General features: G+C 42.0%; 1 protein-coding gene across 1 annotated transcript in view; it reads right to left on the minus strand.

The window, feature by feature from the left end:
- The window catches only part of LOC139540710 (E3 ubiquitin-protein ligase UHRF1-like), a 49,211-nt gene extending 36,355 nt beyond the window's left edge, over nucleotides 1-12,856 (minus strand). Inside the window, exon 1 of the mRNA XM_071344603.1 lies at nucleotides 12,752-12,856. The gene's annotated coding sequence lies outside the window, so the exon portion shown is untranslated. The remainder of the gene's footprint in view (nucleotides 1-12,751) is intronic.
- Nucleotides 12,857-13,172: the final 316 nt, after the last annotated feature.

Genomic DNA, 13,172 nt, shown 5'->3' on the forward strand with positions numbered 1-13,172 from the left:
TCCTCAACTATTTTGTGCCCGCTCAGAATTTAACATATCTTAAATGGATGTTAAAGCACAAGAATGAAGCAGTGATTATCAGACCTTGGTCAAATATTTTCTAATACTTTAAGGGGCGCTTGAATTTTGCAATTGGAGATTTGTTGTAACCATCCCAGTACTTTACAATTTACTGGACAAACAAAATGAAGTAGCACAAGTATTTGAAAAATATATTTTACTCCTATATCTGAGGGTTAAAAGTGATTGTTGGAGCTGTGGTCCTCTCTGGGACTTATTTTGATTTGATCAGTTTGGCTTATCCTCTATTGAGGACTTCCAGCTGCTTCTGCTCTGTTTGCTCCCAGATCAGCTTGATTGGGCTGTGGACCTTTGGTCCTGTTATTCATTTCTGCTTTCTTCTGTCTTTGTCCTGCTTCCTTGGCTTTCGTTGTGACGCATTTCGGTCCGGGCACTACTGCTCAACGAATCTCATCAGCAGTGTTTCTCCTTCCATGGTAGAGGCAGGGCGGGTTCCCCCAGCTAGCTCTGCTCCCCCCTGCCTAAAATAATTAGGCTTCTGTTAGTTTCAATTGAAAATGTTGGTGAAAGAGACCCTGGTTGTTTTTTTAGTAATGACTCCAGAGATTGGGGAAGGATTAAGTCACCTGATCACATCTGCTGGGCCTGCTCTGCCTGAATTATTGTTTCCATATGAAGGGGAGGAGGACAGAGTTGTTGAGTATGTGACACTTGTTTGTTTCCAACTACTAGCCTGCAGGGGTGGATAATAAAAAACGGCCTCAAAGAAAAAGAGCATCAGTGTCGATTATGTTATTATCATGAAATGGGTCAAAGTCTATAAATTCATTATCTTTTCCAGAGTTCCAATGGGCCCGAGACCCCACCAGAAGCAACAGAACCAGCAGCTACAGTCATCAGCTCCATGTCTACAGGTGGGATAGACAAAGACAGATTGAGAATATATGTAATATTCCATATGTTCAATATGAATAAATAAATAATCTTTAGCAAACAGAGCAGAAGCAGCTGGAAGTCCTCAATAGAGGATAAGCCAAACTGATCAAATCAAAATAAGTCCCAGAGAGGACCACAGCTCCAACAATCACTTTTAACCCTCAGATATAGGAGTAAAATGTATTTTTCAAAGATCGAGTTGGTTGTTTATCTAAAAGCGTTGCATGGCTCACACACACACACAGTGGTTAACTGGCTACCATAAACTGTAGTACTATGTATCCACCATGGGGTGCCGTATTAGGTTAGTGTTGTCTTAAACAATTATCAGTCTTACTGCACTAAACATTACAATATATACACTGAACAAAAATATAAATGCAACAATTTCAAAGATTTTACTGAGTTAGTTGATGTAAGGAAATCATTCAATTGAAATAAATCCATTAGGCCCTGTTCTATGGATTTCACATGAATGAGAATACAGATCTGCTTGTCACAGATACAAAAAAATGGGTAGGGGCGAGGATTCAAAAAATATATTAAGTCAGTATCTGGTGTGACCATTTGCCTCATGCAGCGCGACACATCTGCGTCACATAAAGTTAATCAGGCTGTTGATTGTGGCCTGTAGAATGTTGCCCCACTCTTCAATGGCTGTGCGAAGTCGCTGGATATTGGTGGGAACTGCAACACAAACATGCTCAATGGGTGACATGTCTGGTGAATATGCAGCCCATGGAAGGACTGGGACATTTTCCACTTCCAGGTATTGTGTACAGATCCTTGCGACTTGAGGATGTGCATTATGCTGAATCACGAGGTGAGGGCGGTGGATGAATGGCATGACAATGGGCCTCAGGATCTCGTCACGGTATCTCTGTGCATTCAAATTGCCATCGATAAAATGCAATTGTGTTTGTTGTCCATAGCTTATGCCTGCCCATACCATAACCCCACCAAGGGGCACACCATGTTCACAATGTTCACATCAGAAAACCGCTCACCCACACAACGCCATACCACGTGGTCTGTGGTGGTGAGGCCAGTTGGACATACTGACAAATTCTCAAAAATGACATTGGAGGCAGCTTATGGTAGAGAAATTAACATTCAATTCTCTGGCAACAGCTCTTGCGGACATTCCTGCAGTCTGTATGCCAATTGCACACTCCCTCAACATCTGAGGCATTGTGTTGTGTGACCAAATTGCACATTTTAGAGTGGCCTTTTATTGTCCCCATCACAAGGTGCACCTGTGTAATGATCATTCTGTTTAATCAGCTTCTTGATATGCCACACCTGTCAGGTGGGTGGACCATCTTGGCAAAGGAGAAATGCTCACTAACAGGGATGTAAACAAATTTGTGCACAACATTTGAGGGATCTTTTATTTCCGCTCATGAAACCAACAATTTACATTTATTATTTTGTTTAGTGTAGTAGTAAATATGGATTACTTACAGACCAGATTTACAAAACGGGGACCATATTCATAAATATTTTCTCAGAGTAGGAATGTTTAAGGCAAAAACTGATCCTATATCAGCTACTTTGGCCCAGATTCCGACCCAAGTTAAGCGGGCGTAAATGGAACGTAATTCCCTTATGTGTTTTTCTATCTATGCATATTCTGACCATTAAGCATGAGAATAGCATGCTATTAACCCACTATTCGTTCGAGGTGGAATACGAATAAATGAAGGTGTGGTGGAGGTGTGTCTACAGATATGCCATATTCTGACCTTGACTTAATTCCCTAATAATGCCACCACCTTCACGCGCGAGGAAACCATTAACAAGGTCTAGCGAGCCTACCTGTTCCAAGTGGGAAAAACATCTACTTTATTTTCCCCAATAGAAATGTAACACTTGACACCCAGTGTCATACCACCTTATGACATGGTCATAACAGCTGACATAAAAGGCAACCTGCCTAAATGACTACAGACACGTAGCACTCACATCCGTAGCCATGAAGTGCTTTGAAAGGCCGGTCATGGCTCACAACACCATTATCCCAGAAACCCTAGACCCACTCCAATTTGTATACCGCCCAAACAGATCCACGGATGATGAAAATCTCTATTGCACTCCACACTGCCCTTTCCCACCTGGACAAAAGGAACACTTATGTGAGAATGCTATTCATTGACTACAGCTCAGCGTTCAACACCATAGTACCCTCAAAGCTCATCACTAAGCTAAGGATCCTGGGACTAAACACCTCCCTCTGCAACTGGATCCTGGACTTGTTGACGGGCCACCCCCAGGTGGTGAGGGTATGTAACAAGACATCTGCCATGCTGATCCTCAACACTAGAGCCCCCTAGAGGTGCGTGCTCAGTCCCCTCCTGTACTCCCTGTTCACCCATGACTGCATGGCCAGGCACGACTCCAACACAATCATTAAGTCCGCAGATGACAACTGTGGTAGGCCTGATAACAGACAACGACGAGACAGCCTATAGGGAGGAGGTCAGAGACCTGGCCGGGTGATGCCAGAATAACAACCTATCCCTCAACGTAACCAAGACTAAGGAGATGATTGTGGACTACAGGAAAAGGAGGACCTAGTACGCCCCCATTCTCATCGACAGGGCTGTAGTGGAGCAGGTTGAGAGCTTCAAGTTTGTTGGTGTCCACATCAACAACAAACTAGAATGGTCCAAACACACCAAGACATATTAAATGATCATTGTAACTGCGCACACATTGATGTCAGACATGCACCTACCCCCAATGCTCTGTTGCTGATGACTGGATTGAATGCAAGAGCAGATTACAGAAGCAGGACAAGACACCTTTTTGACTGATATAAATGGTACGTGATAGGCCTATCTGGCTTAGATTATTAGGATGGTCATATTGCTTCTTGACGGTGTCAAAATGTATTTTCTAAAAGTTACTGTATTTAAAATTATAAACATGACTAAATAATTAATTACAACAAATGATTTAAGAAACACACTTTCAAATGAAAGTAAACTTAGCAGGGAAAAAAATATTGGAATAAATGTGGGTTTTCCCACTCGTGTGTAGGCTTTATAACCAGCATAAAATAAGGCAATATATGTCAAAACAGGTGAAAATATACAGGTCATAAGTGTTATGACACGTTATGTCAGCTGTTATGACACCGGGTGTCAAGTAAGGTGTTACCAAAATAACACTAATTTACAACTTGATAAGAGTTAGGTAAATGAGATATCCGTTTGGAAAAGGGGATTGTAAATACAGTGAAAATAGGCTATAAATAGCTGTGCTTTTACTCAGATTTGTAACAGTCTGCCCTCAATTTGTGTGGATGAAATTTGGATACCTAAGGTATAGGCTTCTGTAGGGGTGAACCTGCCAAACTTTTCAACGGTTATAATTTTAACACTTTCAAAAAAAAGTATGCAGTTTTGGAAACTGCAATAAAATAGAAGTGCAGTAACTGCAGTCGAGTGCGTTATTTTGGAAGCACATTTGCAGAATAACTGCAGTTGAATTGCAGTTATACAGCACTTTAACTGCAGTTACAATGCAAAAATATTGCAATAAAAGTAGTGTTATTTTGGATGCAGTATTTGTAGTGTACTGCAGTTATACTGCACTCTGTCTGCAATCCTTTTAGTAAGGGAAATATTAGCCACTATCGGGAGCTACCATCTTTAATAGCAACATAAATTTGTTTTTTGCACAATTGCATTCCTTTCCGTTTACCTTTCTTTCCTCTATCACATTGTAAGTTGAGGGTCGCTAGCATTAGTGGATCATATTAGGCTAACGTTGGACAATATAGGACATGTAGCCCATTTGAATCATTACAGAATTTAGACCATACTTAGCAGGTTAAACCTGGAGCCTGGCGCACGGTTCACGACTGGACCATTGTCATACAGTTCCATAATTATTGAGATTTAGGGTAGATTTATATGATTATTGTTCAACCCCTATTGTACACTTTTTTCCCCCACCTTCCAATATTTATTGGATTTAACTTTCCGGATGAATCAAACCACCATTTTTTATTCTTCAATATACACTATTTCGTGCGTAAAGGCACTCCAACCCGTTTTAATGATTCATATGTTCCTAACCCTAAAATTTGTTTAAATAACCTAGAGTATATTTAAATCTGCCAGTTGTTGCTGATACGGAGACTAATATGCATAGCTGGCTTTCTTTAAATGATCCCTATATTCTGAACCCATTCTCTCGATGTATTAAATTAAGTCTGTCTACAATTCTAATTAAAATTGGTGCACCGTATTTAAAATGGGATGGCTTAAGAGAAATGTACTGAAAACCGCATTGAATATTAACTCCACCAGAAAATCTATTGGCCAGCAAGTGGGAAGGTTGTAAGGGTTTACTGGTATTTATTCAGAGCGCGCAATGTAGCCACACCTACAGAGCGCGTTACGCGACGTAATGGGATCCGCCCATTACGATTTACTCTCAATTTACTCTTGCACTTTGAATCTACCTTCAGGTGTTTCCGTCACACCCTATCAGAGAGATAGCCCTTACCTTTGATCAAAAAGACAGTGTGGACGCCAAATGACTTAAATGGACGCCTTTAAAGTGTCACGTTGATCTGGTGGTCTGTAGCCTCTTCCTACAGTCCATCCATGTTCTCCCATAAAGAAATGCTGACACCACCAGCTGAGGTGCAACACCTGCTTATTCGTTTTTAGATGTTAATATTTTATATGTCAGGTTGAAACCATGTGCAGAATTTTTTCTCATGGAGGAAATGCAGTTTACCGTAAATCTTTGATTATTATAGTCTTCCAAGATGGCGTAACAGTGGGATGTCTGTTTTGATTGTCTTGTCCGTCCCTTGTATATATATATAGTTTATCTTCGTATATATTTATAATCTCAATTTCCATCTACGGACTGAACATACTCTACTGCAACCCGCCTCTGCCAATGTGGTATGGATCTGCTATTTTTTATACTTTAGAATCGGAACCCCCTTCAGAAGCGAGCCAGCCAGCTAACTAGCTACCAGCTAGTAGTCAGTTAGCCACTACTAGCGGTCATCACCGTTAACTCGGACATCTGCCAACCTCAGCCCGGTCAACTCCTGCCAGCCTGCACAGCACGATATCAACCCAGAGCATATCTAACTGCTTTTCTCTACCACATTTCCGGATTCCTACCGCAAGCTCTGAAACTTTACTCCGGATCATCGCAGCTAGCTAGCTGCTATCCGAGTGGCTACTCCTGGCTAACGTATGATCCGAAGCAAGCATGTCTTGTTTTGCACGCTTTGTACAAAATAATAAAATGCAGTACTACAGGATATTTCTTAACGTAGCTCTTTATTAGCTAGCTATAACTGGCATGTTCACGTATCGCCAACCAGGATCAAACTGACCATCACCTAACCATTTGGGTGGTCTTAACCAATCATAGCACAGTATGATATGGCGGTAAAATGCATCCAATTACAATTCAGTATGTTTACACATATGAATATTACACACCAGTTAGCCTGGAGCTAGCCTTGAGCTAGGCCCATCTCCCGGCTAGCCGAAGAGATCCATCAGATAATTCCTGGGCTTCAATACCACTTTTGCCAATTGGCCTGGACCCTTTGCTGCCGACACGGAGCCCCGTCGATCCATCACGACTGGTCTGCCGACGTAACCGTCCGAGGGGGTTTCAACAGGATCTCCCGATGCGACGGGACTCTCCCTACAACACTTCAGCGGGCAGGCCTTTCTAATTGACCTGGCCCGGGTATCCTGAAAGGATATTGACCTCATCCTGTCAGTAGAGGATGCCTGGTTGCTCTTCAAAAGTGCTTTCCTCTCCATCTTCAATAAGCATGCCCCATTCAAAAAAATGTAGAACTAAGAACAGATATAGCCCTTGGTTCACCCCAGACTTGACTGTCCTTGAGCGGCACAAAAACATCCTGTGACGTTCTGCATTAGCATCGAATAGCCCCCGCGATATGCAACTTTTCAGAGAAGTCAGGAACCAATATACTCAGTCAGTTTGAAAAAGCTAGCCTTAGCTTGCCTAACAGAAATTTGCTTCCTGTAGCACTAATTCCAAAAAGCGTTGGGACACTAAAGTCCATGGAGGATAAGAGCACATCCTCCCAGCTGCACACTGCACTGAGGATAGAAAACACTCACCACCGATAATCGATCATTTCAATAAGCATTTTTCTACGGCTGGCCATGCTTTCCACCTGACTACCCCTACCCCGGCCAACATCTCAGCACCCCCTGCAGCAACTTGCCCATCCACCCCCCTCACCCAAAACCAGACCTCTGGTGTTCTGAAAGAGCTGAAAAAGCTGGATCCCTACAAATCAGCTGGGCTAGACAATCTGGACCCTCTTTCTAAAATTCTCCGCCGCGAAATTGTTGCAACCCCCATTACTAGCCCGTTCAACCTCTCATATCGTCTGAGATCCCCAAATATTCGAAAGCTGCCGCGGTCATCCCCCTCTTCAAAGGGGGAGACACTCTAGACCCAAACTGTTAGACCTATATCCATCCTGCCATTCTAAAATCTTCAAAAGCCAAGTTAATAAACAGATCACCAACCATTTCGAATCCCACCGTACCTTCTCCACTATGCAATCTGGTTTCCGAGCTGGTCATGGGTGCACCTCAGCCATGCTCAAGGTCCTAAACGATATCATAACAGCCATCGATAATAGACAGTACTGTACAACCGTCTTCATCGACCTGGCCTAGGCTTTCGACTGTCAATCACCGCATTCTTTTCAGCAGACTCAATTGCCAAGGCTTCTCAAATGACTGCCTCGCCTGGTTCACCAAGTACTTCTCAGACAGTGTTCAGTGTGTCAAATCAGAGGGCCTGTTGTCCAGACCTCTGGCAGTCTCTGGGGGTGCCACAGGGTTCAATTCTCGGACTCTTCTCTGTATATATTAATGATGTTGCTCTTGCTGCTTGTGATTTTCCGATCCACCTCTAGGCAGACGACACCATTCTGTATACATCTGGCCCTTCTTTGGACACTTAAACCTCCAGACGAGCTTCAACGCCATACAACACTCCTTTCCGTGGCCTCCAACTGCTTTTAAAATGCTAGTAAAACTAAGTGCATGCTCTTCAACCGATTGCTGCCCGCAGCCTCCTGCCCGACTAGCATCACTACTCTGGACGGTCCTGACCTAGAATATGTGGACAACTACCTAGGTGTCTGGTTATACTGTAAACTCTCCTTTCAGACTCACATTAAGCGTCTCCAATCCAAAATGAAATCTGCTTCCTATTTCGCAACAAAGCCTCCTTCACTCATGCTGCCAAACATACCCTCGTAAAACTGACTATCCTACTTGACTTCGGCGATGTCATTTACAAAATAGCTTCCAACACTACTCAGCAAACTGGATGTAGTCCATCACAGTGCCATCCGTTTTATCACCAAAGCCCCATATACAACCCACCACTGAGACCTGTATGCTCTCGTTGGCTGGCCCTCACTACATCGCCAAACCCACTGGCTCCAGGTCATCTACAAGTCTCTGCTAGGTAAAGCCACACCTTATCTCAGCTCATTGGTCACCATAGCAACACCCACCCGTACAACGCACTCCAGCCGGTATATCTCACTGGTCATCCCCAAAGCCAACACTTGCTTTAGCCGCCTTCCCTTCCAGTTCTCTGCTGCCAATGACTGGAACGAATTGCAAAAATCCCTGAAGATGGAGTCTTAAATCTCACTCTATAACTTTAAGCATCAGCTTTAAGAGCAGCTTACTGATCACTGTACACAGCCAATCTGTAAATAGCACACTTGAGTACCTTATCCCCACATTATTACTTACACCCCAGTAACTCTACTTGCACATCATCATCTGCACATCTATCACTCCAGTATTAATGCTAAATTGTAATTTGCGCCTCTATGGCCTACCTCCCTACATTTGCACAAAGTACATACAGTTGAAGTCGGAAGTTTACATACACCTTAGCCAAATACGTATACTCAGTTTCACAAATCCTGACATTTCATCCTAGTATAAATCCCTTCTTAGGTCAGTTAAGACCACCACTTTAATTTTAAGAATGTGAAATGTCAGAATAATAGGAGAGTGTGATTTATTTCATCACATTCCCAGTGGGTCAGAAGTTTACATACACTCAATTAGTATTTGGTAGCGTTGCCTTTAAATTGTTTAACTTGGTTCAAATGTTTCGGGTAGCCTTCTACAAGCTTCCCACAATAAGTTGGGTGAATTTTGGCCCATTCCTCCTGACAGAGCTGGTGTAACTGAGTCAGGTTTGTAGGCCTGCTTGCTCACAAACACTTTTTCAGTTCTGCCCACAAATGTTCTATTGGATTGAGGTCAGGGCTTTGTGATGGCCACTCCAATACCCTGACGTTGTTGTCCTTAAGCCATTTTGCCACAACTTTGGAAGTATGCTTGGGGTCATTGTCCATTTGGAAGACCCATTTGCGACCAAGCTTCAACTTCCTGACTGATGTCTTGAGATGTTGCTTCAATATATCCACATAATTTTCCTACCTCATGATTCCATCTATTTTGTGAAGGGTACCAGTCCCTCCTGCAGCAAAGCACCCCCACAACATGATGTTGCCACCCCTGTGCTCCACGGTTGGGATGGTATTCCTCAGCTTGCAAGCCTCCCCCTTTCTCCTCCTAACATAACAATGGTCATTATGGACAAACAGTTCTATTTTTGTATCATCAGACCAGAGGACATTTCTCCAAAAGGTACCATCTTTATCCCCATGTGCAGTTGCAAACCGTAGTCTGGCTTTTATGGCAGTTTTGGAGCAGTGGCTTCTTCCTTGCTGAGTGGCCTTTCAGGTTAATGTCGATATAGGACTAATTTTACTGTGGCTATAGATACTTTTGTACCCGTTTCCTCCAGCATCTTCACAGGGTCCTTTGCTGTTGTTCTGGGATTGATTTGCACTTTTTGCACCAAAGTACGTTCATCTCTAGGAGACAGAAGGCGTCTCCTTCCTGAGTGGTATGATGGCTGCGTGGCCCCATGGTGTTAATACTTGCGTACTATTGTTTGTACAGATGAACGTCGTACCTTCAGGCGTTTGGACATTGCTCCCAAGGATGAACCAGACATGTGGAGGTCTACAATTTTTTTCTGAGGTCTTGGCTGATTGCCCCATGATGTCAAGCAAAGAGGCACTGAGTTTGAAGGTAGGCCTTGAAATACATCCACAGGTACACCTCCAATTGACTCAAATTATGTCCATTAGCATATCAGAAGCTTCTAAAGCCATGACATTTTCTGGAATTTTCCAAGCTGTTTAAAGGCACAGTCAACTTAGTGTATGTAAACTTCTGACCCACTGGAATTGTGATACAGTGAGTTATAAGTTAAATAATCTGTCTGTAAACAATTGTTGGAAAAATTACTTGTGTCATGCACAAAGTAGACGTCCTAACTGACTTGCCAAAACTATAGTTTGTTAACAAGAAATTTGTGGAGTGTTTGAAAAACGAGTTCATGACTCCAACCTAAGTGTATGTAAACTTCCAACTTCAACTGTAGCTTTTTCTATTTTGATTTTATATTGTGTTACTGGACTGTACGTTTGTGTCTGTTGTTTTTGTCACACTGCTTTGCTTTATCTTGGCCATGCCGCAGTTGTAAATGAGAACTTGTTCTCAACTGGCCTACCTGATTAAATAAAGGTGAAATTATTTATTTATTTTTTAATAAAGTTACAGCACTGGTGTGTGCATGGGTATTTTATGGATGTTTACATGGGTCCATGTAACAGCCAGGGTTGGGTAGGTTACTTTTATAAACGTAATCCGTTACGGTTTCCTGTTCAAAATTATAATCACTTTTGGATTACTCAAACTCAGTAACATAATCTGATTACATTGTTACTTTTAGATTACTTACTCCTTAAGACACTTTAGAAGAAGACAATAATGTATGTTACCAAGTAAACAACATATATTGCAGGATAAATCAATGTAAAGTTTACATAGCTGGCCAAATGTTGATGGGTTGGTTATATAGGCTTCTTCTAACCCATCGCTATCTACTACATATAATACGATTAAATTATATATTTTCATAGAAAACCAAAGTCTATCAGAATTCCAATCATTCCAATAAATGTTATACCCCTTGATCTTCAAGGATAGGAGTTGAAAATATGGAAGTAGATTAGCTAAATTGTTTTACCACAGCATAACCCCAAAACGAGCGACTTACTTGCCAGCCCTACTCTGTTGTTTATGATTTTGTTGTCCTGGAGGAATGATTGGGCTCATTGATTCGAGTTCCAAAATAATGGAATGGAATGCTTTCAGCACTACTAAAAAGTGCTATTTACATGTGAAAAATGAATGTCATATGCTGCATTTGCTATTGGCCTATTGTTTACCTGTTGGTGACACTTCGATATCTTGATAATATGCAGCTGTTTAAAGCGCAAATCCAAAGATGAAAAAGTAGTATTCAGACCCCTTGACCTGTTCCAAATTTTGTTACCTTACAGCCTTATTCTGAAATTGATAAAAATGTATGTTATCCTCATCAATCTACACACAATACCCCATAATGACAACTGAAAACAGGTTTTGAAATTTTTGCAAATGTATTGAAAATAAAAAGCAGAACATGCATAAGCATTCAGACCCTTTGCTATGAGATTCTATTCAGCTCAGGTGTATCCTGTTTCCATTGATCATCCTTGAGATGTTTCTACAACTTGATTGGAGTCCACCTGTTTTAAATTCAATCGATTGGACATAATTTGGAAAGGCACACACCTGTCTATATAAGGTCCCACAGTTGACAGTGCGCATCAGAGCAAAAACTAAGCCATGCGGTCGAAGGAATTGTCCGTAGCGCTCCGAGACAGGATTGTGTCGAAGCACAGATCTGGGGAAGGGTAGTAAAAAAAAAGGTCTGCAGGATTGAAGGCACCCAAGAACATAGTTGCCTCCATCATTCTTAAATGGAAGAAGTTTGGAACCACCAACACTCTTCCTGGAGCTTGCCACACTGAGTAATTGTGGGAGAAGGGACTTGGTCAGGGAGGTGACCAAGAAACCGATGGTCACACTGACAGAGCGCCACTGTGGAGATGGGAGAACCTTCCAGAAGGACAACCATCTCTTTTACACTTTTTCCCTTCATACAACTTTAACTGAAGATACAATCTACATTAAACACTAGAGCTGAAAAACTGAGGCTTAGCTACAAAAACTCAATGATTCAATGTCTGAATGCGTTAACAAATTAACAGTAGCAGTGCGAGTGTTAAACTTTTTTTTTTTTCATCACTGGGGAAACCAAGCCAGGAAAAAGCCATATTACAACCTCTTGTGATAATTGCGTTATTAGCTCTATAATATCCTGTTACATCATGGTTGCAAGGCATATGAACTATAGTCCCAAGGCAGAGACAATAAGACAGTGGCAGAATAAATTCAACCACAACATTGTTTTATCACAAAACTGGAACGCAACCTCTGTCCGGTGAAGTCAGCAAAGCATAATGCACGTAACAAGAAGTTAAATGACCTACAGCACGGTCAATCAAGTTAATGTTTCCGACTTTTTCGGACTAAACTATTTACAACCCCAGAGAGATATACCGGAAGTCGCAGAGAAAACAGGCGCTGCCTCCATTATTCCAGCACCATTTCAACTATGCTTAGTCTATTAGTGTCAACTAAAAGATACAACAATTTAGTCCAATCAAAGTAATCTAAATATGTTGTGGCTGTCCATGGTTACGATTTGTGTGTGTATATGTGCGTGCGTTCAAGTAGGAAAAAACATGTTGACTCACTATAACGTAGACGCTGGGATTCGGGAAGCAAGTGGTGAGTTTAATAATAAACAATCCATGGAACAATACAAGAAACAACATCATTACTGCCTGGGGAATAAACCAAAGTGAGTGCCAGATATAGGGGAGGTAATGAGTGAGGAAATGGGAGTCCAGGTGTGCCTCATCATGAGGAACAGGTGAACGTAATGATTGACGCCAAGTGCATGTAATGATGGTTGCCAGGACCGGTGGTTTAGTAAACCCGCGACAACAGGAGTAGACGTGACACTCACCCTATTTGTGGAGAAACGCCAATGCCATCCGCCTTTCTGTCATGTTGACGAAACGGTCTATGTCTCTGTCATACAGTACATGCTTTTATTTTGTGTTGTCCTAGGCTACTTGGCTAAAATGCTTGCTCTCTAGCCTTACTTCCTGT

The sequence above is a fragment of the Salvelinus alpinus genome, chromosome 16 (genome assembly GCF_045679555.1).
Source record: "Salvelinus alpinus chromosome 16, SLU_Salpinus.1, whole genome shotgun sequence".
Taxonomy (NCBI): Eukaryota; Metazoa; Chordata; class Actinopteri; order Salmoniformes; family Salmonidae; genus Salvelinus; species Salvelinus alpinus.